The sequence below is a fragment of the Felis catus genome, chromosome A1, assembly GCF_018350175.1.
Source record: "Felis catus isolate Fca126 chromosome A1, F.catus_Fca126_mat1.0, whole genome shotgun sequence".
Lineage (NCBI taxonomy): Eukaryota > Metazoa > Chordata > Mammalia > Carnivora > Felidae > Felis > Felis catus.
The window spans coordinates 149,637,318-149,637,713 of NC_058368.1; positions in this window are offsets into that span (position 1 = coordinate 149,637,318).

The following is a 396-nucleotide window of genomic DNA, read 5'->3' on the forward strand; positions in this document are numbered from 1 at the left end:
AAAGTTAGGTAACTCTTCACTTTCTCCCAACCTCTGCCCTTCCCCATGGCTAGAGGAAGATGTGCAGGAAAGTGAAGAACCATCAGCTTGGACTCCTTCTCAAGCTAAGGGGCCAGAAACTGCAGTGTAATGTAGTTCCTTTCTTATTCTGTTAGGCTCTAAGCAAGAAAAACCAATATCTACTCTGCCTAAAAATAGCTCTTAAGGATTTTTTAAATTGTCATTGGTGCTTTCCTTTGCCACATCCGTAGCTTCACCACATAACTTTGTAGGTCTTGTCATCATTAGGTGAAATGCAGTTCTCCACCCCTTAAATCTAAAATAATCATGTGACTTGCATGGTTCAGTGGTACTTTAGCAAATGTGACACAAACAGAGAATTGAAAATGTTCTTCA